The sequence below is a fragment of the Drosophila montana genome, unplaced genomic scaffold, assembly GCF_035044405.1.
Source record: "Drosophila montana isolate Dmon_TW-CO22-7 unplaced genomic scaffold, ASM3504440v1 contig_402_1, whole genome shotgun sequence".
In the NCBI taxonomy this organism is placed as follows: domain Eukaryota; kingdom Metazoa; phylum Arthropoda; class Insecta; order Diptera; family Drosophilidae; genus Drosophila; species Drosophila montana.
In genome coordinates, this window is record NW_026998739.1 from 6,244,613 (window position 1) to 6,271,316 (window position 26,704).

The following is a 26,704-nucleotide window of genomic DNA, read 5'->3' on the forward strand; positions in this document are numbered from 1 at the left end:
TCGATACCTAAATTTTAAGCTATAATTATAAATATATTTTTATCTATATCTACCTTTATATCCATCAAAATCGTCATCTTTAATTCCAAGCATCTTGCATACAAAACTATCTTTTGCTTCTTCTTATTTGTTATTTTGTTTTGTCAAGTTTACTCAACTTAAACGAAGCTTTCGTATTTATTTCTTTAGCCTCGTCTTGCTTTCTGTAGAAGTTGCACTTACACTTTTCTCATTAGGCGCAGGGCAATACACACACACACACACGCACACACACACACTGACAAAGAAAGTTGCTTCACTATGTGGCACACTTGGTCCATTGTTCCTGGACCGCAGTACAACACAAATTGTTATGATAAAAGTTTTTATCAAGTTTTCATTTTATTTTCGGTTGTTTTTTTCATGTGCTTCATCGTATTCTGTGTGCCGTTGATATACCATATAAGTAAAATGGCGACCAGAGTGAGAGAGAGAGTGCGAGAGAGAGAGAGAGAGAGAGGGAGAGGGCAAGGCTGAGGCAAGTCAAGTAACTGGGCAGCTGTATGCAAAAACAATGCCTCGGGGACGGCGCTGCCTCATAAAATTTTAACTACTTGCAAAAATACTGCTAACTGGTAAACTTTAAGCCAAAAATCATTAAGTCTGCAGCCTGGACAGTCACTAAAAGAGTTTCCACTTCAAGACTGTGCAAAATGCTAAACAGAGAGACATCCAGAGAGTGCGTGTGTGCGAGAGAGAGAGAGAGAAACTTTTAGCTGTGCTTGTTTTATGCTAACAAATTTGTTGCATGGCCATTTTGTGGTTCCTCCGGGCGGGATTGACTTTCATCTACATCCTTAGTATAAGACTGCCCTCTCTTCCAGCTATACACTGTTTGGCATTGTCATTATGACTGTCACTGGACCTTGGAGACACTCTCAACCGAGGAGTGGCTGGATGTGGGGTGGAAGGGGGGGGGGGGGGGCGAAGGCAAGTTTGGGGCGTGTGGAGCATGTGCCTGTCTACTCTTGCGGCTCTCTCAACTTTTTAATTGCAATTAAAAACTAAGCAAAAGACTTTTTGCAACCAGCAGCCATTTTTGCTTGCAAATTTTATGGCTTAGTCGATTCAGAATAATACATATAAAACTTATTTTTATATGTATATAATAATAACGGCTAGCCCATTTGCAAAAGGCAACTGTGAATTGGTTTAAATTGAAAACAAAATAATCTATGAAATTATTTTTATTAACATTAATAAATAAAAATTTTTAATTTTATGTTGTTTATTTCTATTTTGAGCGATTAATATTTTTGTTGTTATTATTATTTTTTTGTAATATTATTATTATTATTTGGATGTTATTATTTTTCAAATTTTATTTTTATAATTATTCTTATTCAGATATTATTATAATTATTTATATTATTATTAGTTTGAATATCAATTTTATTATGTTAAGTTTTATTATATTTATGATTATTATTGGAATTATTATTTTTATTATCAATATTAATATTGTTATAATTATTATTTCTATTTTAAATATGAATTTTTATTGGATTTAGTATTATTATTTTCATTATTTTTATTATTAATGTTAATGTTGTTATTATTATTATTGTTACTATTATTATTACTTTTGTTATTATTATAATTGTTTTAACTTTAAATATTATATTGGACTATAATGGCCTATTTCTTACAAGATATATATTATATATTTATACATTTTACACCAGCCACGGTCACTCTATGAGGTCATTTCTGATCCTCCTCCTCACCTTGGCCATATACAATACTTAAATTCTGCATTGTTTGTCTCGAGTGCATTTTCATTGTCTTGAGCATTTCCAGTAAAATAACTCTCGCAGGCCGCATCTGGCTGCTTTTGCGTGGATTACATCAACTTATGCCCTGCCAGGCCAAGGAAACTCAGCCAAGACCATTTTACGGCTATCCATTGCAATTTGGGTTAATCCTTGAGCCTTGCCTGAGAAAAAAACAAATGCACTTAAATTTCTGGACACATTTAAATGCATTTCTGAACAAAAAAACATATACCCACCCATTCAGACAGTTGTGTTGGCGCTTTCCAGAGGTCGTCAGCCGAAAACTGCTGAAATTTCGAACTTACTATTTAGCTATTTATTGAGCTAAGACATCGCATTAAGCCTTTTTAAAGCTATTTCAGCTTCTTTTGGCAGCGGCAGCTCTGCCCGCCAGCCAGTTAAAATTCAAATTTTCTTCGCAGGCAGCTGCAACTGCAGTTGCGCCTCAAAGCCGGCTCCGGCTCCGGCTCCGGCTCCATTCAGTGATTTTGGCTTTTGTGGTGTCTCGACGAGCGGCACAAAAAGTGCAGAAAATAGTTGTAGTAGTCCTAGAAGAAGAAGAACAAAAATATATATAAAATAATTTTTGTCTTTGGAGCCCACTCACATGTTATGTGTAGGTAATCTCCTTTATTACTGCGGCAACTTTTTGTGGGGCAAAGCGACATAAAACAGGATTTTGAGGGCTGAGATTTTGTGCGGCTGTTCGTTGCGGCGGGTAGGTTGACTCGTGGGGGGGGGGGATGGTTTGGCATTACCAACTTTTGCATAACATGCGAACGAGAGACAAACTGTGAGCATTACGTAAATGTTTATTTTTGCTGAGAAAAGCCACAAGTCATAAAACAAAGTTTTTGGCCCAAAATTATATTGTAGATGTCGTCTGGCAAGAGATGCGCTAATTGAAAATGACTTTGGGCCATAAAATGTGCATTTGGCTAATGAAAATGCTGCTACAGCAGCCTAATTGGGCCAATTGAGCCACTTGCCACAAGTATCTGGGCTGATTCATTTAACTAATTGAAGATAACTTGATAACCTAACCGAACAACTCTCTCGCTCTTCCTCTCTCTCGCTCTCTCTCTCTCTCTCTCTCCCAACTGCAACTCAAGGCCTTCTCAAGTAGTGTCAAAGCAAGGACAAAATCTTTCTCCTACACAATATCGCATTTGCTTTTGGATGAAAAAACCTCAGTTAAATTTGGAATCCCCATTTAAATTTGCACAGCCTTCGGTGCCGCAACAAGAAAGTTCCACATTTTCCGCCTTCGTTTTTTTTTTAGCCTTTTCCTTACTTTTTAGGTAGCATTTGTTTTTTACTGCCTTACGCGTGCGCCTTTACAATTTTATGGTTTTTCCTTTAATGGATTTATAATTTTTTGGCCATCGACAAAAAAATAAGCAGGTCCTGAGCTTTATTGCAAGTTAGTTGAAAGTAGAACCTAAAAGGAAAATAAAGAAGAAAGTTTACAGGATATTATGACAAATATTGGGTATGGTATTTCATTTAAGACTCACCTATTTAAAGCTAGAGTTGTTTGAAATTTTAAAATGAATAAATGAGGTTTAGTTATAGAAGATATCTGAGGTGTCTCCCATATAAAACCGACATCAACTGATTCTATTATTAATATATAATAATAATATATATAATTAATATATAATAAACGAAAAAGCAAGGATATCTTCAGCACGCAGAAGATAAAATACTCTTGTAGATATTTTCTTTTTGCAGATATGTGAGAATAGTGAAGCTCGTAAATGCTGAGTTTGATGTAAATTGACCCATCGTTCGTATGGCAACATATGTACTGCCTGTAACAGAAAGACGGACACATGTAAAGTTGTAAGACTAACTAAGACAGCTCGTCAATATATACTTTATGGGGTCTCCTTCTATGCGTTAAATTTTTCATGACAAAATTATAAAACCTTCTACAAGGGTATAAAAAACAGAATCACCAATAACCTGCCAGACATAACATAAATATGTAAATAATAAAGTAAATTAAATGATGACCAGACGTTAAACAGAGCTTAATAAGGCCTTTACAAAATTAAAGAAATACAGAACATTTAACACGTATTCAAAATAAACATTAAAAAGGAACCAACATTTTAAATAAAAGGAAGACACCGTATGTGTTAAATTGAAATAAACAGAGATCCAAAAATAAATAGCAGAGCTATTGAATATGCGCGTATAAAGTAAAATATTAGAGTTATGTGCCAATTTACATATTTTGCAAATGCAATTACAAATTGATGCAATGCCCAGTTGAAGTGGCCAAAGACATAACCCAATTTGTTTTGCAGGCTTCCTTTGGCCTTTCTACTCTAGCCTGCATCCTTGCGTTCTTTTGCCTGCTTCATGCCATCAAATGCGGTTTGTTCCAGTGTCCGGTTTGCTGTGCAGTTCCATTACGTGCATTTCCCGCATCGCGTGTCTTTAATGACGCACAACGGTGACTGCGATTTGCCGCCCACTTTTTGCATTTTCCGATGCAGCTGCCATAAAATTGCAGCAAGCTTCTGGCCCCAAATTGAGCCAAATCCGAAGTCCGAGGTCCAGTCCTAGAGGGCAAAAAGGCAGCCAGTTGCCTGCCAGTTGACTGCAGTTTATTAGCTCGGAATTGCAGCTTGGATTGCCGATCGGAACTACGAGCTGTTGCAGTTCAGAAGGATGCTCAGCTTTAAGGAGAGCCGGCCACTGGGTGTAGCATACAAATTTGTGGCATGCAACAGGTTGTAGCAGTCAATTTCGTACATCTATGGCATATAAATAGGAAAATTTTGTATTCAGAGACAATCAGTTATAAACATAAAATACCTGCATAAATAAGAATACGAATTTCTTTAGACATTTTAAAGCTAAAAATGGAAAGGAATCAGTTTTATATAAAGAAATTCTATATGTACTCACAGCTTGTGGCACAGCAGTTGCTTGACAAGACAAAATCGTTTCTCCGCTCAAATTTGAATGCTCTGCAATTAAATACAATATTAGATCTTAATTTTCCAATTAGCAAACAATTTTCAGCAGCTTGTCGCTAATTAGCCGCCCATCCAAGGCGACGCGTCGGGCGGCATCGATGCGTAACTTTAACCTCGTTCCGTGTTAACCTTTGCCCTTGCGCCAGACACACGTCAATTTTCACCGCCAACGCGCCGAAAACAATTAAAAAAGGTGATGTCAAGAAAACTGGCGAAAATTTGACTGTCTCAGCGAATCCTTTCAAGAAGCGCCCAAGTCAAATGAACAAATGCCAACAGAAGAGAAATAACTTTCCAGAAAACATCGTCGACTTTGTTGTTGGGGGGGGGGGGGGGGGGTGCATGGTGCCCTGTCATTTCCATGGCCATTGATATTGCTGTAAGTACTTGTGTAAGGGTCCAAATTTATTTTCTGAGCCATCAACTACTTATTTTTGTTTATAAAATGACAACTTTTATACCTTACTTTTTTTCCTATTTGCATTTAATAAGAAAAAATATTCCTTTACGAATCTGTGTGGGAGATCAAGAAATATTTATCGATAGCTGAACTTGTGCATTCTTCTTCGTGCTTATATCGATAAAGATAGTTTCGATAGTTCTGCGTGCTCGCGAGTGAAGAAAACGTGAATTAGTAGTGTGCGGCGCATAAATTATCCCAATTTTATAAAGAATTCAATTGTTTGCGTACGAAAATCTTTTAAAATGCAAAAAGGTGTTTGTCTGTACAGCAGATAAGCTGCAGCGCTTGTTCAGTGTACATGTGAGCATATGTTCTTGTGTAATTTTGTAGGCCGGCCAAGCTACGTGTGCCGCCGCAACTAAAGGCACAAAATTTATTTATAACGCCACGAGCTGTGTGTGAGTTGATCATTAAAATCAAAAAAATGTCGTGATCTGTTGCGAATTAAAGTATAAATCAATACAAAATGTTGTAAAAAAATGTCTATAATTCGGCCAGACTGCTGTCGGGTGGGCTGCGCTTGTTTTGTGCGTGCTACGAGCACGTACATACATATGTACATACGTACCCCTATTTTTTTTTTAGTGAGCTAGGCTTTGGTTGACGCTGCGCGTTGCGGGAAAAAATAAAATATTTGATGACGTCATAAACGGTGTGAGAGTCTATTAAGTGCAATTACAGCTTCTTCTTTCATTTAATTCAGTTCATTTCAATAATTTTGCTTGTCCGCGAATATTCGCAGTGAAGAAAATAAACAAAATTGAGTGACGCGGCTTATAAGGAATTAAAATTTGAATGAATGCAAAAGTTTGTATTTGTCTATAATGCAGCCAAGCTCCAAGCTATGAGCACGTACCCCTATTTGTTTTTGGTGAGCTAGGCTTTTAGGCCGCTGCACCTTAATGGAAATACGAAAAATGTTATGACGTCACAAGCTGTGGGAGAGTTTAAAAACAACGCAATAACAGCTTGGTGGATTTTGTTTAGTTTTGCGGGGTTTTGCGAATATACGCAATGAAGAAAATATATAAAAGTTTAGTGTTGCGATACGTAAATGTTATGACGTTACGAGCTGTGTTCAATATTGATTGTTTCGATAGTTTTTTTTTACATGTACGCGAATTTACGTAGTGAAGAAATCCAGAAAATTGATGTGTTGTGCGATAAAACTCACGATTTTAATTAATGAAATGCTTTGAATGTTCCGAAACTGTAAAAAGTGTTTGTATTTTAGATAACTTTGCTGTGTATTGCAGGCACATGTTGCAAGTGGAGTTTTTGTTTTGTTTTTGTTTCGCTTTTATCGCTTTTAAAAGAAACGGTAAAACACTTGCTTAGCTTATGTTGATGAAGACATGTATGTATGTGTATGTGCATACGATGCATACAGTTATTTGAGTGACAATTGAATGCCAAATTACGCAGCAGAAGAACGCGGATGAAGGGAAAAATAAAGAAGTAATAAATGAACTGAAGCCCCGTTATAGTCAGAAAGGTGAGTTGCTTAAATTCCCAATAGAAATTTCACAATATAAAATCTTTATATACATATATTGTAGATACTGCATTAATGCATACTAGTTTTTTTTGGGTTGTAATGTCGTTGGCCCTTGAGTGCTAAATTGTTACGCATTTTGAGCAAGCTGCACCCCTTTCACGCTGACCTCCCTCTAGTCAGCTGCTCAGCAGCGAAAATTATCATTGGCGGACCGCAGTGCCTGCAACATTTTCAAGCCCAAGTGCCTGCGAAAGTGGCCGCCAATTTTTCTGGCTTGTTTGACAATTGTTGCGGTGTGGCTGGAAAAGCATGGTCGACATTTAGTCCATTCGTGCGCGCAACTGCAACAGCCAGCGGAAGCAGCGGCACGTGACCATGACAACGATGCCGCCAAGCATCCATTTGGTTGCAACGACTTCGAGCACCGTGCACCGAGCACCGAGCTCTGCTAATGTTGTGCTAGTTGTTATGGCTGTTGTTAGACTCAAAGAGTCATGCAATACTACTACTTCTTCTTCTTCTTCTTCTTTTGTGGTGATTCTTGTACCCTGTAAACATAAAACGTGTACGAAAAGTGTTACAACCGAAGGAGACATCTTAGACTAGTTAAAAGTATGCATTATTATTTACTTTATTATTTTTTTTCTTATATTTTCTCATTATCATATATTACTTATTATAGACGTTTTATTTATTTTATATTTTTCTGATAATTTCATTATTTTTAATTTATTTCTTCTTAAATGTTTATAATTATATTTTTATTATTTCTTTATATTTATTATTTATTTTTATTATTATTTACCTAATTATTTTTGGTTAATTATTTATTGTACTAATATTTATTTAGTTTTTATTATTTATTTTATTGTTATGAACTTAATTTTTTTTTTAATTTTTTTATTTATTTCCTATATATGCCATTTATGCTATTTATTTCATTAACCTATATCATTCGATATCATTTGTTAAAAATGAATTTTTCAAATCTGCGCTGCTTTTGTTTGTAAAAAGAAACATTTTGTATATAGCCTGGATTTTTGCTGCCTGCATATATTTTTGTAAATAATATGTACAATGTTGAGTACAGGGTACCTTCTCGTCGTACACACTGACTTGTTGTCGCTGCTGCTGTTGTTGCTGTGGTGCGTGCAGTTCACAACTTCTCAAGTTTTTCGTAGTGAGACACACTTATTTCCTTGCCTCTCTCATTCTTTTCCTTCACCACACACCGACCCGAAAAGCGCCGCACTTAAACTTGCGTTCTGCTAAACAGTCGCTAGGAGACCGTTGATTGCGATCAGCATCTGCAACTTTAAAAGGCTTTAAAATGGGAACTTGACTGTGACTTAAGGCTGCACTTATAAGCCGGATATAGTTGAGATAAATAATGAAAAACTTTATCGTAATCTTGCTCTAAAATATATAACACATTGAAGGAGACATTTTCGTCCCCTTGAGGTGCACATATACTTAATCTGTTTTAACAGCCGAATTGATCTATATATGTTTTCCTGCCTGTTTCTACACTTACAAGTCTCTTAGTTTAAAGCCCATCTCAATGCAAGTTGGAATCGTGCAAAGCCTTCGGAACATTATTTTTATTTTATAAGCTGTTATTTAAAAAACATAGCTAACTTAAATGATATCGATTTGTTGTTACACAATCAATTGTTTTACAATATTTATACACAATCTGCGCTGACTTTACGATAGAAGGAATATATTTCAATGAGCAGTAGTTGGGATGAAATTGGCTTTAACCAAACGCTAAACTATTCGACTTTAAACACTTAAGCTCTAACATAAATATACATAAATACGGGGCAGACTATGAATAAATTAATTCGTATGTAGTACACATAGTTTTTATCATAGTCGAATCTATTGACACACAAATATCTTATCACTTTTTATAAGTAAATTGTGGAACATAATGTATTTGACAGTCCTGACTGTGTTTAAATAAATGTTGGGTGTAATTCTTAACAAATGAATATAGTTTGGATCAGTTGGTAATCGTCTTGCTTTAACGCTTCTGAAGTCCACGTATCTACTGTAATGCCTTTGCCATTAACGGCGTCTTCTTCTTGCGCATTACCAAGCGAAAGATTAGGAAAACAATTATAATATATGAAGGTGCAGCATAATGTATCTTAACACTTAATAGAATCTTATTGGGACATTGCGTTAGGCATGTGATCTTTGGTTATCCTTAAGTGATTCTCGTGCAAGGGCGGTCGCTCAGGTTAGTCGAAAACAGACTATTAATGAAGCCTTTTAAGTTTGAAGATATTTTGACCAAACCTGGCAGACGCGAGCTTTAATTCCTTTTCATATATTTACAAAGTCTAACATAGTTAGTATTTTAATAGAAACAATTAGTTAAAAGCTGAGTTCTTAAATGTGTTGTGTTGTAAAATCTGTTATTCATACATAACAATAACGAATCTAAAAGCATAAAAAAACATTAAAACAAGCTTAAGGAAAAGCTATTAAAAGAACTTGGGAACTATATCTTTAAGTGTACAACAATTTTACACCTACTTCTAAAATCTGATGCAAAATAGTTTTTTTTAATGGTTCCTATTAAAGTCTGATTTGCTGTTAAAACAAAAATCGTTATGCATTTGCAATTTACAGAGCTTTGAGGCATGCCGATTGCCTGTATGATAATTGGAGCAATCGAATGGATGATGATCAAGAAAGAAAAATATATGAATAATGTATAATAATGTAAGCAAAATGCTTTGTGAGGTATTTTTTTCTTAAGTTTTTTAGCTTGTCAGCTGTCGCAGCCATTGCGATTTACCGTTATTGCGGCCATGAGAAGCAGCAGGTGTGCCAATCCATGCCATGGATGCCAGACCGTTTGAAATTCACTTGCCTAATGCGACACACGCGCACGCATGTGTGTGTGTGTGGGAGAGAAAGAGAGTGTGAGTGTGCATAAAACTCAATTCAAAAATACTTAACAAACATTTATTTGAGTTTTCTTATTTTATTTTTGTACATTTTTATATATAAAATATATGTATTTTAGTATTTTCTTCTTGCATGTGGCAAAGCGACCAACTGCTTCTTTGTTGTTGTAATAAAAATGCAAATAAGTTGGATGGGTTGCGTTGTCGGCGGCGTATGCAAAGTGCCAAAAGCGAGTTGAGTTTTCTCTCTCTCTCCCCCTTTCTCTCTTTTTCTCTATGCAGCAGCAGCCATACACACATTCACATAATTTTAATGCCAATTCAATTTAATGGTTCATTTCATATGAAAATTGTAAAAAGTCATTGCTGGCCGAAAGAGTAAAATACCAAAAAAAAAAACACCTAGAAAAAAGCAAGTAGGAATGCTCGAGTTGAGGGTGATCGAGTCGTATATACCCTATGTAGGCATCAGATTATACCGCACCGCGGAAAAATAATATATATATTCATTTTTATACTTGTTATACGAGCATTAGATGAATGTGATTTTTAGTTTGTGGAAAAACTATTCAAAAAGAATAAAAAAGTATGGTACCATAACCTCAATGAATACACTGTTCGATATTTCGATACCCGATTCGATATATTTAATAATCTATGAATGTTCCAATCAATATGTATATACTTTAATATATATTTTATTATGCGATGCTTTATTGAATACTTTTCTGCACATCCCTCAATACCCTTTTTTTACCAATTTATATAGCTACAGGGTATCAAAAAAGAAGTGGAAAACTCAGCTCGAAATATTTTCCCTTTTGCCACTTGGTATTTTGTCATGCGTGGTTTTTTCTTAGGGCTTTTTTTCGAATGGTTTCGTGCGGGGGGCTTGGGGGGTATATCGGTTGGTAAGCAGTGGTCCATTGTGTTGATGCAGCTGTGGGTAACAGAAAGAATTTTTCATATACTTCCCCCTCATTCTCTCTCTCCCTTTCTCTTTCTCTCACTCTCTCTGTATATCGTAATATATATTTGCGTGTACACACACGACGCATTAAATATGCGAAACATGCATTTGCATTTTGATATCACAGAGCTGAAAGCGAAGCAAAATGCTCGCATATCTACAACTCCCTCACCGAGTTTTCTGTGCGTATTGTAATAGAAAAATCATAAATAGCAAGCATTTAAATGTGAATTTTCCCCTCAGCTAGCCAACTTTCTCGAAAGCATTTCTGATTTCTTTTTGCAGTTATTCGATTTCCCTATTATAGTGAATAACTGTAGTTATGGCAACTAATGCTTTATGCTCTGTCAAAGGATGTCCTTGGCAGTGTAAACGCAAGTGTATTCAATTAATGCTGAATTTTGTGGCACATTGAATGCAAAAACGATAAATATTAATAATGGCCTAGATAAGGGTTCTATTGAGGTAAATATGCAGTGATTGGAATTAGATTTAATCCTCTAATCCTCAAAAAGTATCGATTATTTTTTAATATAAAATATAACAAGTATAACTTAAAGATTAAAGAATCAGATGTTTATTAAAACATGAGATATAGTTGAGGAATGCTTGTGTTTTTAAACTTTGTAACTAATATGTTTATAATCTAAATCAGGTGTAAAATGATCACGCTGTTTGTACACATTTAATCGATATTCGATTATTCGTGAATATTAAATATTTAACTAGAGGAAATACAAATTAAAATAATTAAATGTTTATTAAAACATGAGAAATGATCAAAATATGTTAATAACATAGAAAGGTCGCCAAATCCAGCGTTAGATTAAAAATATGTTTATAAATCTTTTAATACTGAAATTTTCAAAGTTTTTATAATTTATATTATTTTTTATATTATATTTTATATAATTTTATATTTTATATAATTTTATATTTTATATAATTTTATATTTTATATTTTCAAGTTTTCTTTTTATGTTTTTCAAAGATTTTTATTTTTACTACTTAGAACTAAGAACCTTCCTTTTTAATTAAACTAAAAGTTGTTAATGATTCTAGTTAATGACAAAAAATAGCTAATCGTAGCTCTATCTAAACATATATCAAGCTCAACTCGAGCTGTTTATTTATAGGGTACAGGGCAATGTCTTAAATGCTCTTCATCTCAATTTAAATTGTTGTGTTCTTTTTTTTTGTCGTGCAATCTACATAATGTGTGTGTTTTGCTGCGACTTCGTCGTGTGGCCATTTTCAATTTGATGCAACCTTAGAAATAGCTCAAAACTCTTTGAAATTCACATGTTTGCGGTAGCTCAGGGTTTTTGTGGGTTGAGGGGTTGGGCTTGGTAGGGAAGTATCGCGGACATTGTTGGGATTTCTAAGCAATTTGTAAATGTTGAATGTTCCGATTTTAAAGCTCTGCTTGGTTTTGAGGGGCCGCGCAGAAAAGCAATTTTTTCAACTATAAAACATAGTGTCAATGGAATTATAAGAGCATTGAAAGGCGCGGGCGAGAAATTGCAATACCAGAGTCATACTTCCATTCGAAATAGATCTCCTTGTAAGCTTGCGCCAATCTTAAATCCTCAAAAGAGTTTCGGTTACAGAGGTACCTGAAATGTTGTTCGCGCCGCGAAAACTCATTTGCCTTTATGGTCCCGAAAAAGGTTTAGCTAACGTGTTGGGCAACTCCCTAGACAGCTTTCGAGATTCTATAAAAAGCTCCACGTGTTTTGCTCTACACGTTTGTTTTTTTTTTTGTTCCTCTTTTATTCTACACTTACCAAATTGAATTCGCGTTTTTTTTTTTCGACCAACTAACAGAAATTCCTATGGCGCTTTTTACCTTTTTTTTTTGTTGCTGTTTTTGTTTTAGGTGTGTGTTCCCGAGCAGATTTTTTCAACTGCTAGGCTGGTGGGCGGGTGGGCGGGGGGGGGGGTGTGTGTCTGGCCGGAGGGGAGGGGACTTAAACTTTAAATGTCCTGTAAGTAGGCAATGCGCCGAAAATATGCGGCACGCTAATGGATTTTGGGCTAATGGAAGCGTCGACCTTTAAAATGTAAATAAATGTTTTTTCTCTGGCTTGTGTGTGTGTTTTTTTTTAATGTTTTATTTTGTTTCGGGCTCTCGGCCATGGCTCACCTTGTGCTTAACCCCTTGGCGCCGACGGAGGACGGACGCTTTGCCGCTTTTAATGCCGCGTAAATTTTGCAGGATAATCCAATAAAGAGATTTTCGCTGTGGCTGCCGTTGACGGTGCCCGTTGGCAAGCGCGCTGCTAAAAATTTCCCAGGGACAAAGCAACAACAAACTGAACGAACGGTTTTGCAAAAGTTGGCTCTGAATCTGTAAACAATTGTCGCAACTCCCTGGCTCTGGCTGTTCTGGTTTGGTTTTGCGTCTGGCTTTGCCTCTGATATGTGTTGGGGCCAGCTTCCCGGTTGCTCCACAAAATGTTTTCTACGTTATTTAGTATTGTTTTCGAGCTTAAGCAAAGCGTGCAAGTTCTTCCCGATGCCAGGTTTTTCAGACATGAATGATATTTGTCTGAGCTTGGGTTGAAAACTAATTGAATTAATATGAGTTTATTTATTCGATGAAACGATATATATCAAATCAGTTGGAATTAGCATAGAATTAATAATAAGCTATATTAAATATTTAACATATATATGTTTCATATATTTGATTGCATAAACATAAAAAACAAAATCGTTTTTTGGAACTCAAAGTGCAAACTATTTACATTCATGGGACTGAACTAAATCAGTTGAGCATCTCCAGGGACAGCTTTGCAATCGCGACGCATACAAAGCTGCGCTATGGGAATTGTCATCAGCAGCGCATTGAAATAATTGTTAGAGTCCGTCAGAGATTCAACACAAAAAAAAAAATAGGTTGGAATAGGAAAAAAGAAGGGAAAAAGAGCTTTAACTAGAGTGTTTTTAAATCATTTAACACGTGTTTGCGGCAGCTTAAACCCCCCCGTTTTTTTTATTTGCAACATATTTCGATTATTCCACAAAAAGGCCTCTCAAGTGGATGAAATGGCCACTCGACAGCGCTAACTACTTGAAAAAAAGCCGTGAGTGTAATTTCCGAATAATAATTCATAACAACAACAACAACAACAACAAGTAGAACAACCATCGACATAAAAATTGTTTTCAACAACTAAAATTCATTGAAGCGTTGACTCATATGCATATTACTCATACGCACAGTTGAGCAAACACTTGAACAGAGCGCAAAGTAAACGAAAAATCCTTTAAACATTTAATTTGTTACACGTATTTTTAAAAGCTGTACAAAAAGTACGCGTCATAAGTTTGGATTACAATTTTAAATATATTTAAATACATTTCTTTTTGCAATAATAAAATAGACTTTTGGTAAAGCCGCAATCAAATCAACTTGCGGTTGCCTTCAAAATACAAAACTATTTAAATTGGGACAATTTAGACAGTAACTGGCATATACTAAGCTTTTAGTCAATATTTGACATAGATTTGTGTTTTCTTAACTGATGTTAATTTGTATTTTTCCAACCAAGTTGCCAGAGTTGTCTTCATTGAATTGCTCGATTAGTCAAACCTTATATATATTTAAATAACTTTTTTCTGCATATTTAAATTCCAACAAAGAATAAGATGTGTATAGTTTAAAATATTTATTAAATAAAATTTCTAACCACAAAATATTCTTTACAGACTTTAAGCTCAGTGAAATCTCAAAGCTAAAACTGAAAGCCAAAAGCGAAACTCAAACATCAAATGCGATTCATTTGCTATGTTGTATCTTCCAGTTGTTGCTGTTGCCTTCTCATTTCATTTGATTTCATTTCACATTGCAGTCGAGAGTTGAGTGCGAAAGACAAAACAAATAGCAGCGAAGCGTTGCGCAAATTCCTTTAGCAAAAAATCAATAAATTTCAAAGGAAATAATTAAGCAAGTAATTGACTTGGATTTCTTTTAGGAATTTCCACATAAATCTCGCTGCTAAGCCAGCCAAAGCTGAGTATCTCTCATTGACTGTGCTTGTGTGTGTGTGTGTGCCTGTTTATGTGTGTGTGTGTGTATTTCTGCTGAAATACGAGCTGCTAGCAAGAAAGGCAGCGGCCGACTTGTTAGTTATGTCCCGGCATGTGAACCCTCAGCCAACAGCTGAAGGGATGTGCGCTGTGGGTTCTCCAGAAAGTTGCAGTTGCAGTAACACACACACACACACACACACACACATATATATAAATATATATATATATATATATAGAAAATAAGAGAATGATATTGAGAATGAAAGGGCTGGCTGTAAAGTGGGAGGGTCTGGGTAAGTGTCTATTTTGCAGTTTCCACATGCTTGGCATGCGAACACTTACACTTGAAGATGTTTACGGTGCGCTGCGGTGCTCGGTTCGGGGTGTTATAAATAGACAACATAAAGGACAACGCCTCGAATATTTCGAAATTTCCAAATTAAAGCCAAAGGCAGTTGGTCCGAGTCGCATAGTTGCGTTGTTTTGTGTCAGTTTCTAACCCTTTTTAATTTGGCATATAACTGGTGAAGTTTAAGGGAAAACAGTAAAAGGTTCCTTAAGTAGCCACAACTCCTTAATTAATTGCCTAATGAAAACATAGGATTTTTGGGATGATAACGTATGATGATGAAAATTACAGCCCAAATTGCGATAAGAATCTTGGAATCTTATAATTTGAAATTTAAGGTAATTAAGGTAATTGTAGCTGCCTGCAAAGTAAAATTGGAGGAATACTTATTGATATTAATAAAAATATTTGATTTGGGAGATGGTCAATAGTTTCAGCCCGAATTGCGGTGAGACGCTTAGCTCAGGAGTTATGCATTTTATAAGAATTATTTTAACTTTTGGGAAGAAATATAAAAGATCATTAAATGGCCGTATCGTATAATTGTTGAAATTCCTGATCATAGTCAATATTTTTGGCACTTACATTTCCGCTAACCCGTTATTTCGAAAGTGGAAAAGGTTACAGCTGTTCCAGACTACTTTATGCCCTCAGTACTTGGCAATATCAATTCCATGGCACATTCAAATTTAGATGTGCTGCCAGTTGTGTCGTTGAGGGGGGGGGGGGGGGCACTATGGCAAAGGTCACGAGCATCAGCTACAGTGGCTATTTGAGCAATTTTCTATCTCGCCCGGCTGTGCGAAATGTTTGCAAAGCGAGTTCAGAAGTGGGCAGCCATTCCAACCGGGTTGCTGCGGTGGCCAGTGGCTGTCATATTAGTAAGAAGCCGTTGGAAAAAAAGGTGTGTATAGAAAAATTGAAATGCTTTTTAGCCAGCAGATTGCTGCCAGTTGTCGGTGTTTTTCTGGTTTAGCCATTTCTTTCTCTCTCTCAATAACCTCCATCCAATACAATTCAGATTTGATGCATTTACATTTGCACCTGTGCCACACACACACATTGCAGACGGTGTGTTGTTACCTTAAGTGCCATTACATGCAATCGAGTTTTGAGCCGAGTTGAGTTCCGTTTTGTGCTTTCAGTTGGGCAGTTTTGATCCTCTTCCACACTTGTTACCCATAAGCGCATAATGCATATTTAAGCATATTTTGTAGTCTACTTTTATGGGCGACCAGCAAGAGCGAGCGACCCAGGTTGCAATGTGAACTTCATCTAGACAATTTGCTGGATTTGCCCAACTGCCGCCTCTGGTTAGATTTCTGAGCGTCTACTATGCAACGCCAGCAAATACAGTTTAAATATTTAACCTTTTGGTAAACCAGGTGCTTAAAAGTGCAAGGCAATTTTAATATCGATTTCATGTGGATTTTTAAGGGCAGTCAAATATTGTAATGCCTACTTGGAAGCGATTTTCATTTTAAATGGTATTCGAGCAGAAAGTCTTGTTTTGTAATAACTGGCATGTGGTCTCATTAGTTTGATTTGTCCAGTATTTTAAACAACATAAAGCAGCCAGGTATTTATTTGGCTGTAAATTTAATGGATATCCTTTCTTTCCAATATTAGCTTATTATACCACGAAAGCGCAGCAAGAAATTTATTGTAAAACTATATAAATATTTAAAATATTATATATATATATATATTATACATAGTGCGTATTGCCCATGGAACGTTTTTCCGTACCATCTTAGAATCAACGTTTTCCGCCCATGTTAGTCTTGTGGTGAATCTGAAAAATAAACTTTGCTTTAAGTATTAAAGAAAGAGTTGCCAAATTTCCGAAATATTTCCACAGTTGCGGGTGGAATTATCGAAATCGCTGAAACCCGTGCTCATTTAATTTGTATGTAGGATTTTAAAAATTGGTTCTGAGCTTAAGCCTATTAGGCAGAACTTTTAAACTTCTCCCTCAAAACCTTTCACCCTCCAAGAGGGGCGGATATCGCGAAAAGTGTGAAACACGTCTCAAATTGTTTTCCAAAAACTTCGTTTTAGCGTGCAACTTCGGAAAGGTAACTACAATAAAAATTTCGGCCAGTCAGTCAATTTTATATTTAGAGATTGCTTTAGTTAAATCTCATCTACGTACTCTCTATTTGAGCTTTCATTACTTTTCTTAATCGTTGCTTAATTTGTTCGTTTTATATATTTATTTCTTGTGCTCTGTCCGAAATATGAAAAAAACCCTCTTTTAACTCTCGTAATTGTGCGAACATCTTTTACAATCATAAACCCATTAATAATCCCAAACTACTGAAACAAATACAAAGAAGCCACTCTTCGCAAGTGTCTACTATATACCTGGGTTAAGTACTCTTCACGAACAAATGCATCGCATTAGATCAGCTTCTACTGACTTAGAACACAACTTAACTTGTTGTATGACATGGACTTTTGACGCCGCCATCAACAGGCAAGCGTTTGGCTAAGGATGGGATAAGGATAAGTATTGGTGAAATAAAACTTAACCTTACCTTAACCTGTAACATGACTGAATAAACACAATTTTCTTCGGTTTTGCTGCTTCGCTCGCTCGTTCGTTTGTTCGTTTCATTCATTTCGTTTCCATCGTTCGTTTTCGTTTGTCAACAATTCAATTCATCAAGCGAAAGTTTCGTTTTGGCGTCGAATTTCGTTACTTTCAGTTCTATTTTCCTTAACTAAAACACCCTTGAGAGTTATTTTGTTTACTCTGTACGCGGTGAGAAAATGGATAGATTAGTTGCCGTCCATGGACGCGGCTTTGCACTGTTTTTAGCAGCTATTTAATGCGAACAGAGTATTTTTCAGTCTAAGCGTTTCAACTGCAACGATTTATACCCTCTACCCTTTGAAATGGGGTGTTCAGTAAAATCTTGTAACTAGCCGAAGAAGGGTTAAACACTTTTTGTATTATATTTGTATATTATATTAAAAAAACGATAAATATCGGTTTCCATTCCAATTTTATGAGCACATCTGAAACATTAGTGAGAGCTCGAGAATCCTTATGGTGCATAAATATGCTCACAAAATTTTTTAACAGATAAAAGTGCAAAGCTTTTTACAGACAGTGTTAAAAATTCAGCCTTTTTCTAGCTAAGGTCGACTTTATTTCGATATCGTCAACCGAAAATAGATAAAATTTTAAACTGATTTAGATATCTGCCTGCATTTCAATGACAGCCGGCAACTCTTTTTATAGCCAATTTCTACTAAAAATGCTCTGCTATTTTGAGTGGTTTTTACCACTATTTCAAGCTATTTCATTGAGGCGTTAGTTGACTACCCGAGATACAGGGTATTTGCTGCGCGGACACTTTAGAAAACTTCTAAATGTTGCTTGTATTTCGTTTGTACGACTTTTTTTTCTGTTTGTTTGATCATCTTGGCTGCCACTTGCAGTGCACACACACGCACACACTTACACCCACACAAAACACACTCAAACAGATACAGACACAAATACGGACACTCACACTCACGGTCGGGCAGACAGACAGACAAACAGTTTTTGGCCAGAAAGGCAAGACGACCTTCTGACTGACATCCTTGACTTGGCTGCCGCATAGACTTTTACTTTTGGCTTTCGCATATAGCAAATGTTCTACTATTTCGGTGGAAATGCTCGTGTGCGTGTGTGTGTGTCTGTGTGGGAGCAAAAAGTTTACAAACTTATATTGAAAAATGTTGTTAACACGGAAAAGTTTTTCGCAACGTTTACACAGCAGCTACAACAACAACAACAGCAACAACAACAGCTAGAAAATCAAGCTAAACAAGTGGAATTCAATAACTGGACACACTGTGCAAACAAATAACTGAAGCGTAGGTCATGTTAAAGTGCTTGGAAGATGCTCTGGGATGGGTCGCCAGCAGCCCCTGGGATTGGGTCTGGCACTGGGCGCCAAATGTTTTGGGGCTCAATTTGAATAACATGCGAATGTTTTTTTTTTGTTTGTTTGTTGTTTTTTCTTTTGGGAACGTGCTCACCTTTTCTATGGGCCTGTGTAAATATTTATTTGAGGTTAAGCTCAACAGCCATTTGGAGGAGCTAGCCCCGCCCCTATAATCTATAAGTATTTGCCTGTGTGTTAATTCAGTTTGAAGTAACTTTTTCACTTGTTGTTGCCTTTGTCGAAAGACTGCTTAAGCATAGGCTAATTTGATTTGGTTGCTAGCTCAAAAGATGCACTCAAAGGCAGCAATCCCCAAGCTGCTGCCCTTCAATCACGGACATCCTATTCAAAAAGCTGCTTCTTTTTCTGTTTGTACAAAGTTTTTATGTACAAAGTTGAATTAAGAAAGTAAAATATGGAGTGTTGTTATACTAGAAATAACTTGAATAGAAATGCATACAAAATGAGCGAGGCAAAGTATTAATATTAACAAAATTTAGTTAATACACTGACTGAAAATATAAAAAATAATGTAAATATTTATTAACTTAAATAAATAAACTGCTTAATTTCTTAAATGCTTCAAAAATGGAGCCAATATTAATATTTTCCTCCTAACCTAAAAGGTATAATGTTTATATTTTTATACTTAAGTAAATAAACTCATAGTTTCTTAAGTATTTTAAAACTGCGCCAATTTACTTTCTTCCAAGCATAATATTTTTCTTAAACTTTGTTTATCTTATACCAAAAGAGATTGTCATTAAGTGTCATTGAATTTTAAGCTAAAAGAAGTGCGCAATTACGATTAAATTTTAATTATTCCAATATTAAATACCTCTATATATTACAGGTAAGTTTTGTTTCTGCTCCGCTTTAGGTGGAAGATTTGTTTTGCTGACGAAATGAGTTTAATCAGTAATCGTTGCAGCCAGCTGGTGTTCATTTAAACCACTTCTTAGATACAATAAATTTATTATTCTATTGATTGACATTTCGTCAAGTGAATGTCTTCATGCGCTTGAAGACGTTTGCTTTTCACATTTCTATATTGATAGTAGTTTAGTTTAAGCACAAAGAGTCGAAAGAACCGCGCAACTCAACCACCGCAGGAAACCACAATTTCAATTCAATTGTTAACCCAGCAGAAACCACAGCACATTTGCTTTTCTGTCTGTCTGTCTGTTTCGCATCGATACATTCATTGATGCTAAATAATTCACACATAATTTAACAAAGAGTTGACATCGACTACGACTGCAACAGCCAGCGAAAGCGACAGGGACATTTGTTGTTGCTATTTGTCGCTTGGTTTTTTATTTATTTTTATTTAAATTATTTACCATATTATCAAACGTGTCACACGCAATATCCACACACCACACACACATGCCTTCAAGGATGCGAATGCCTGCACGTAGAAGCCGGGAATGGCAGTGGGTTGGGGTGGTTGGTGGTTCAAATGGTTGGTAAGGAGAGGCTTTGGGTGTAGCTCGGTTATGTGTTGTTTTCGTTAGGATTTCAAGTTGTTGCGATGCGCTCATACATAGAAAATGGAAATCATAAATTGTTTGTATAGCAACAAGCAAAAGAAACAAGCATATAAAGAGTTCTGGATACTCTTTTTAACTATATATATATTTATATTTGTTTGCCAAGAAACGGCCAGCGATTTTGTCCCTAGGGGCCACGCTTTATCGAATGGACATAGTTTAGGTGAATAGGCTGTTAAGAGCGTATACACATTTGTTAAGTGTTGTATAACGAATATAGAGTAAAGCTAACAACGCCTGAATATCTATGAATATCTTTAGGTAACCAACAAACAAAGCTTAAACAAATATGTGTGTGCAATTCAAGTTTAATAAAAGTGTTTAATAGGACTATTTACTTGTATATTCTGAAGACCGACATAGATATGTGTCTGATGTGGCAGTTGTAAAACATGGCTCGATAACTGATTATGTAAAATATATAAATCCCAATCCCAATAAAACCAAAGCAAACTAATGTATCCCTTATTTATTTTTCCATTTCAGTGTTGTTAAATATTATCCAGTGCTGTGAACCGACAGATTTAATACAAGGTAAGTGACTGAAGCAACTGCTTATATAAACCTATCTTATTATAGAGAATCTGTGACTTTCAATTCCCGCGGCAACTGCTGTAAGAGCAACTTTTCGCTTTCGTTAAATTTAAAGCAAAAATCTAAATAAAATCCGACAAGTTCCCGCTAGCAGGTTTTGCCAGCATATCGGTATACATATATGATTATATTGAAGTACTCGCATTGCCGCTGACACCCCCATTCCCTTCCATATGCCTCATTTTGCTTTTGTTTTATCGAGTTGGCGTTTTGGCGTTGTGGATTTTGGTGGGGTGTTCGCAAGCTGTGAGCCAGCTAATCATGATTTGCAATTTAATTTGTTTGCATTCGCGTGCGTGGCGCAAATAAATTGATGGCACCAGCCACGCCCCCACGTACAGGATGGAGTTCCCCTCTCCCCACTCTTACTGCTTAAAGCCAAAAACAAAAACAACAGCATAAAAAATTGTTGTTTGAGATACTTTGCGCGTAGCGCTTCGTTTGACTTTGCACACACATTTTCATTTTGCAATTATTTGCATATTTGATCACGTAGACACGCCCACAAAGTACCGCCCACAACTTTACCACTGTTGTTTTCGGACTGGGTGTGTGTGTGTGTGCTGCAAGTAATTAAATTTCTTTGCCTTTTACACGGGGCGCGTGTTAATTTGGCAATTGCATTTTAATGCCGTTTTTCATTTGGCGCCACTTTTTGTTGCCACTTTATACAGTGTCCGCTTTTTTTTAATACTTAACATATATATGCCTTGACAACATAAGTAGCTAAAAATATAACAAAAATGTTGTCAATTGCTTCGAATTATAAAGTTATCCTTTGTTCCTTCCTGTTTTGTTTTTGTAAGCCTTATAACAATTTCAGTTCAGGTTTTTTTGTTTACCCAAAGTTATGCCAAGACGCAGCGTAAAATATAAAAAATCATAAGGCCATTTGCACTTTGCCATAACATTTCCATAAGTTGAAAATATTTTAAGCCATTTAGTTTGCAATTTGGCCCCACTTCTTGCATCGCAACTGGCATCAAATTGAATTTTCTCTGCGAATATTTGCCAAGACCACTTTTATTGCATCTGGTAGGTAATCCTTGAACAAATTTGACTTATCCCAGAGTTTTAGATAGTTACGCCAAAAAAATAAAAATAAAATGATGCTGACATACCGCACAGCACTAGGAAGTTAGCTAATAAAATAAGCTAGTTTAATTAAAATGATATCTGGTTTGGAATTGAGCTAGAAAATACTTAAGAGCTGTTCATTTCGTTTGGAATGTTTACCACATGTGAGAATCATAAATTTTAAAGCCGGCGATTATGCGATATAGGTCTGTGTTGTCTTACCGTATATTCATATTTGTATATAAATTTATATAATGATAAATTCTACTTAGCCTGAAATTCCTAAACACACGCACAATTATCTGATTGCCGTTTTGCACAAGACTTTTGTTAATGCACATTACAAAAAGAGAAACAAGACGTTGAATATGGTGAGATTTTGATCAGCAGAGATAGCAAAGGATTGTCAACCAGAGTTGATTGGAGTAGGATAATGAGCTGAGATTAAGTTAATTTGGCAATAATTTAATATTTATATTTACAAGCAACGCATGATTTAGTTACTTGAATTCATGAGAATCGCATATAAGGGCAATATATACAAATAATTTGTTTTATGCGCAGTGCATCGGAAAGTTAAGTTGGTATGAATTTGTTGTAAGACAACATACATCCAAGCACATAAATAAACATACATTTGCCTATTAAAAAATGTGCAAAAGCGGCAGGCTACACAATTTTGTAAAGAACGAGCTCATATATCAAAAAGTATTTGAGATTTAATGATGACATTTTTTTGTTAAAAAAGAAATTAAAAAAGAAAATGTCGAATATGATTTCATCTAGTTATCGCTATGCTCAAACGTTACTTTTATAATAAAAAAAGAAATTCAAACATTCCACACAAATGTGTGTCATATTACCCATACGTTCGGTTGATCAAGGCCAGAGACAAAAGCCAAATTGTCATGTAACACAAAAATGAAAGCAAGCAGCGATTGAAATGAACAGATGAATATCGAAAGCTCGATATCACAGAAAGCAATTGAAAATGATTTACGTAACACGTTTACATAGTGTGCACAGCAGTAGATGGGGCAGCCTCACAGAATTTAACTGGCAGTTAATTACAATTGACACTCGGCTTTACGAAGTTCTAATCGTCTATTAATAAACTGAGAAGATTTATGACGTTGAGGCCATAGGTGCATGAGTGTGAGAGCGGCTTTGATGGAGTGTTCCGCTGTGCTAATTCTTTAAAAACGTCATGAGACAAGCGCAACAATGAAAATTGCCACTCAAATCACTTGAACACAAGCGGGGGTAGGGGTGCTCATTGCAATCTATACCAAGAAAAATGGCAAGGCAATGTACTTAAGTGCCTGCTCTAAACGACAAAGTGCAGCAGCAGCAGCAGCAGTCGCCCATTGTTGTTGCCGCTACGGCAGCCATACAATTCCACTTCCTTATCGTCAGCTCTCAAGTATAGGGCCCCCCTCCCCCCAATCCCCTCCCAGCACCGTCGAACCCAATGAGAACTTCAATTTACAGCGCCACAATGAGTTGTGCTTGAGTTTTAGCCAAAGCTAAAGATGAGGCTAAAGGCTGATGCTCAGACTTCAGCTTCAACTTCAATTGCGTCGGCGACAAAAGGCGACAGCATTTGATTTATCAAAAGCGCAGCAGAATCCAGCTAAAAAGTGGCAACAGCAAAAAGCGCAAATCACATCCGTATAGAGAAAAAAGACCAAATGCCAGGCAGGAGGTTGTTAGATCGGAGCCAACGCCTCAGCATGTTTATGACTTGGAATTTATTGCGTTAGATACGCGTATTTCCCAATACAGGAAGGAGAGCTAGCAAAGACAGAATCGAATGTTTGCAGGCACTTTTATTTGTAATATGTATAATATGTATAACCTTATCTTTAGTTGTATTTTGAGCATAATATATATTTTTTATTTATTATATTTTTAAATACATTTTTATATTTTTTTTTAAAATATAGTTAGCCTTATATTTTATTATTATTTTTATACGATTTTATTTTATTTTTGTATATTTTATTTTATGTTTTATTATTTTTGTAGTCCTTTTTATTTATAATATGTATTTGTAATATTTATAATATGTATAACCTTATCTTTAGTTGTCTGATAAGTACAATTCATATTATTTGAATTCCAATATTTTTATTTATATTTTTTAAATTTAATTGTTATATAAGCTTTTAAATATATATTTTTTAAATATATTTTATATTTATTTTATTTTAATAAAAATGTTTATTTATTTTTGAATTTATATAATTAAGTTTATATTTTGTTTTTTTTTTATACCAAATTTTTATTTTTTTGTAAATTTGTGTTTAGCTGTACGTATTTTTTTCTGTTTTCGTTGTGCCAGCTCCGTTCACGTTTGTTGCTAATATTTTTATTTCTATTAATTTATGTTATGTTTAATTTAAAAATATATTTTTTTTTATTCAGCTCTTTGTTTTCAATCCCTTTTATAAGAGTTATCTAGTATTCTATATCTTCTGTGGCTAGATTTTCTCAGAGATCAGTTCGTTGCCTTCGTTTGCATGCGGCTTTAGAAGAAAAATCGAGAGGAAAACCAGAAAAACTTGGCCACATGAAATTTGCTCAATACTCACGTATTTGATAGCTGATTCTGCTCTTGCTTTTATAGTTGTTGTTTTGCCTGTTGTCTGGTGCTGGCAGCAATGCAAAAAGGACCTCACATAAATCTTAATAAGCAAGTTGGGGGCAGCCACCGCAGCCTCTGGTTCTGCTCGGTTCTTAGTTTTCGTATCTCGGTTGTTTCCTTTAGTTTTACCTGTGCAGCCATTTGGTTTGAATTTCCTGCGATTTCCTTACACGTTTTCCCTCTTTCCCATCTTCAGCTGCTAACCGTCTTTGGTAACTGCTAATTTTTTGCACGCCTTTGCCTGTAAATAAAACACGTTGCAAATGGCACGCCCCCAAAGCAAATACACACAACACTCACCACACACACACACATGCACATGCACAATAGCCGCCATAATTCAACATAAAATAAAGCAGATACCTGGCTAAAAGAGCTGCTACTGCAGGTGCTTGGCCAAGTTTGGCTCAAACACCGTCTAAAGTTTTGTTCAAGAAATAGTTTGGATTTTGGGTAAGGACTTAAATATTAATAGATTACCTTTTGACATTCAATATTTTAAGGTAGTTGGAAATGTTTTTCCTCTTAGCTTGGGTGTAAAAAATATAACTAAATGCAATCTATAATTTAAAGTCTTTCTAAATAATAAACATATTATTTTATTAAGAACAGATTTTTTAAAACTAAAAATCCTTTAAATGATAGCACATGAACACCTAATTTTTTCTATGATATTTTATGCATATGTGTCGACTATATAACGCCGTAAATGTGCATTATTTATTTTTACTTTGAATTAAATGCACAGACCCCGAAACGAAATGAAAATTGAAAGTCAAGCAATATCTAATTTACAGCCGTCTACCGTTGAAAACTCAAAACTACAATAACACAAAAAATATATACATAATATATATCTACAAAAATAAAATATAGAAAGAAAGGCCGAAACTTTTCTTATTTCGCATGAAAAATGCAAAACTTTTTTAATATGCACAAAGTTAAATTTCATTTAAATCAAGATTGCTGCGGATGCTGTTGTTGTTGTCGTTGTTTTGCTGCGGGGGCTTCGCTTGCTTTCTTGACGTTTTGTCATGACTTTAACTCTTTTTTAAGCTTACCCAAAAAAAGGAACCAAAATTAAATAAAAGGAGTTGTCAATTGAACTTTAAGCGCGGCCTGAAAAAACTACACAAAAATAAAATAGTAAAAGAATAGAACATAAAAAAATACAGGACAAGAAAAAATGTGCTGGCAATTTGCGTTTGTTGTGTGTGCAGCCAAGCAAATGCATTGGAAAGGCAGGTGGGCGTAGAAGTGGGCGTGGGCTGGCTGTTTATGCATTGGATGTGCAGTGGTGCGCATGCTGCTTATTGTTGACAATGCAATAACAACAATAACAGCAACAACAACAGCAACAAAAACAACAACGACAACAACTATTACTGCAACAACTATAATGCGGCTGCTGCAGCTGAAAGTTTTGTGTGTACGTTGGGAATGCTTTAATTAAATTTGCAAGCTATATAATTCTTGAAAACAAAACCTTTCCAAATTCGTCACTTCAGAAAAACATTATAAATAAAAACTGAAAAATGAAAAAATTTAATATTGTTGTTACAAAAAGTACAATTTATTTACTTTTTTTTGAGTCATGAAGTGAAAGTTTTTTGAGCTGCTGATTTTTAGCATTCCAATGTAATAACCGGATTCCACTATGCTCAGAATATGTCACATTTACAAACTTCACATTCTGCGATTCCATTAGCAAGTTTCAGATATGAATGGCACAAGTACCGCTTCTTTAAATAAAGAGCTGATCGGTTTGATTTGATTTCAAAGGTCAAATAATACGGCCTCGAAGAAGAGGCTACATATGATGGACTCTTTGCGAGATTTG

The 26,704-nt window shown here is 35.5% G+C and overlaps 1 protein-coding gene across 3 annotated transcripts in view; it reads left to right on the plus strand.

Moving 5' to 3' along the window:
• The first annotated feature begins 6,561 nt into the window (after positions 1 to 6,561).
• Positions 6,562 to 26,704, plus strand: part of LOC135438898 (uncharacterized) — a 152,895-nt gene continuing 132,752 nt past the window's right edge. For all 3 annotated transcript variants that reach the window (XR_010437954.1, XM_064697447.1, XM_064697448.1), the window contains exons 1-2: positions 6,562 to 6,765; positions 21,033 to 21,080. The gene's annotated coding sequence lies outside the window, so the exon portion shown is untranslated. The remainder of the gene's footprint in view (positions 6,766 to 21,032; positions 21,081 to 26,704) is intronic.